This window comes from Vigna radiata, unplaced genomic scaffold (assembly GCF_000741045.1).
Source record: "Vigna radiata var. radiata cultivar VC1973A unplaced genomic scaffold, Vradiata_ver6 scaffold_214, whole genome shotgun sequence".
Taxonomy (NCBI): domain Eukaryota; kingdom Viridiplantae; phylum Streptophyta; class Magnoliopsida; order Fabales; family Fabaceae; genus Vigna; species Vigna radiata.
Window position 1 is genome coordinate 444672 of NW_014541782.1, and position 3456 is coordinate 448127.

The following is a 3456-nucleotide window of genomic DNA, read 5'->3' on the forward strand; positions in this document are numbered from 1 at the left end:
TCTCATTCTCTTCTCATCCTAACTTCATTTTTATTTATCTTCTACAAATTATCCTGGGTATAAACTCTATTAGAGTAGAGTTTTTTGCTAGTTCTGTGATTCTCGAATACTTTCGAGAAGTTCCTGTTGTATCCTGGGGGACTTGCGCAACACACCGCGGATAAGTCCTTAAGGACAGTGATCTACACGCCTCAGGAAATAACGGTATGAGATTTTGGTCAGTATTTTCTAACACATTATGCATCATTTAAATATTTTTCTTTTATAAATTGGTGAGTGTCGTGACATTTTATGAATGATTTTGAAAGAGCTGTAGTGGATATGTTTTCTCACATCACATTCAAAACCTGTAAGACCACACACCACACATATTGATATTAGTACACATCTGCTTTATCGGCTGTTATTTTCACTCGCTTCTTTTCCCGAGTCACACAAAATTATTAGAATGGTGAACCAAACATCTTTTTTAAATCTTTTATTAATTTTCATATGTGATTTTATTTTTATTTTTTTTTTCTTTTACAATTACCTAGAACATGGGTAATGGAATTTGCAGACAATTCAATAGGAACATTTCCAGAGACTTAAAAGTATTGTAAAAGATTATAACAATAAGATTGCAAATTCAAATATTATATATATATATATATATATAATATTAATATGCAAATATTTGAAGTATTGGAAGTCTTGGAGCTAGACCGGAGAATTGCATTCAATATTCGAAATAAACCTCACTAGTATGATTGGGTTAGATCGGATGAATGTTAAATAAATAAAATTAATAAAATGAATAATTACAGTTTAGTTGAAACTTTATTATATTCAAATTAATTTGAATTTATATTTTAATATTTATAAATTTGTAAATATTGTTAGATATATTATCTTTATTTTATATTTATTTTTTATATTTATCTTTTATCATTTTAGTTAGTTTGTTTGTTATTATTTCTTATTTGTATTTTAGGCTTAGCCCATATTTCTTCTATTATAAATAGAGAACCCTATGTGTGTTTAACACAAGGGAGATTAATCCCAAATATAGTTTTTCACTATATTCAACATGGTATCTAGAGCATAAGTTTTTTTTTGTTGATCCTGTCCATTACAACCGTTGTCGCTGTTAGAAGTTGCCATCGCCGACCACCTTCATTGGGCTCACCATGATCTGGCTATGTTGATTGGGCCTCTTTCGAGTTCTAGGTTTTGTACTCTCTTACTTGTTCATGGCTTCTAACCCGTCCATATATGCTAACTATGTCAATGTGCATTTATCTATTGATAAGTTAGATGGTACTAATTATGCAACTTGGGCACCAGACGTTAAACTTTGACTTAAGAGTCAAGGGTATCTTGATCATATTACTCAGAATGTGACAACTATTGATTCCGCTGCAGTTACCCATTGGTTGAAAGTTGATGCTTAGATATGCATTGTTCTCTAGGGTACCCTTCATTCCTCTTTAAAACAAATTATTCGTTCTTACGAAACATGTTTTGAAATCTGGGAACACGCTAAATTATTATACACCAATGGTACTCAACGTCTTTATGGTGTTTGTCATGATCTTCTCAATGTTCTTGCTCCTCGGCGTCAGGACTCTATGACTGATTATATGGGTAAAATTCATGCTCTTTTTCATGAGTTTAATGAATTATTGCCTCCTGCTTCTACTCCTGCTCAAGAAATAGAGCAACGGTCAAAGTTCTTCATGTTGCTAGCACTCAACGGCCTTTCTGATGAGTATTCTCATGTTCGTGATCAGATTTTGGGTTCACCTGTTGTTCCCACTTTGACTTCTACGTGTTCCACTCTTTTGCGTGTACCCAGTAGACCCATCAATGATACATATGTTTCCTCTACGTTGGCATCTCAACGTCATGACCGCAATCACTCTCATAAACCAGGAAAAGGGCGTCTCAAGTGTAACCATTGTGGAAAGGTAGGCCACAACATTGATAGGTGTTATGCATTACATGGCCGCCCTCCTAGATCTGCTGCAATTGTTCAGACTACTTTTTCATCACAATCACCTACTGAGGATCCTCCTTCATTTGATATCAGTGATGACTCTGTTATTTTCAGTAAATTTCTCAAATGGTATAAGGATCAACAACCTTCTAGTTCCACTGCATCTGTAGCACACACAAGTACATCTTTTATTGATCTGAGTCCATCTTTTTCTTTTGACTCTTGGGTTCTTGACTCGGGAGCCACAGATCACATTACTGGTAACAAATCTTTGTTTTCCTCTTTGTCCTCTCCGAATCCTTTACCCTCTGTTACAATGGCTGATGGATCTAGAATTTTAGCTCATGGTGTTGTGACTGTTAAAATTTTTCCTTTTTTATCCATTGATAATGTTCTATATGTCCCTGGTTCTCCTCTTTTAACCTATTATCTGTCAGTCGTCAAACTCGTTCTCTTGATTGTGATATTTCTTTTAACAAATATTCTGTTTGTTTACAGGACCGGGGTTCGAGACAAGTGATTGGCACCAGATGTGAGTCTCATGGTCTTTATCATCTTCGCCCCACTACACATATTGGTGCAGTTATGGAGTCTCCATCTCTTCTTCATGCTCAGTTAGGTCATCCTAGTCTTGCCAAACTACAACAGCTTGTTCCTAGCTTATCCAAGTTGTCCAATTTGGTCTGTGAGTCGTGTCAATTAGGAAAACATATTTGTAGTTCCTTTCCTTGTAGTGTCTCACAACGTGCTTCGTCTCCTTTTGCCTTAGTTCATTCTGACATTTGGGGACCTAGTCGTGTTAAGTCTAATTTAGGTTTTCAATACTTCGTTACCTTTATTAATGATTATTCTAGATGTACTTGGTTATTTTTAATGAAAAATCGTTTTGAGTTATTGTAACATTTTCAAACTTTTTATAATGAAATTAAAACTCAGTTTGGTGTTTCTATTCAAATTTTGCATAGTGATAATGGTCGTGAATATCTTTCCCATTCTTTTCAACAATTTATGGCTTTTCATGGTATTCTTCACCAAACTTCATGGGGTGGCTGAGCGTAAAAATAGACATCTTATTGAAACAACTCGTACTCTTTTAATTCATGGTAACATTCCTCAATATTTTTGGGGTGATGTTGTTCTTACTGCATGTTATCTCATTAATCGCATGCCTTCTTCTATTTTAGAAAATAAAATACCTCATTCTATTTTATTTCCTCATGAACCTCTTCACCCATTACCTCTAAAAGTTTTTGGGTCTACATGTTTTGTTCATAATTTTGGTCCTGGTCTTGATAAGTTAGCTCCTCGATCAAACAAATGTGTTTTTTAGGCTTTACTAAATCAAAGAAAGGATACAAGTGTTTTTCTCCTTCCCTTGATCGCTATTTTATATTTGCAGATGTCACTTTCAATGAGTCTTCCTTTTATTTTAATGATCATTCTTATTCTGATATATCTCCTTCTGATAGAAGATCTAC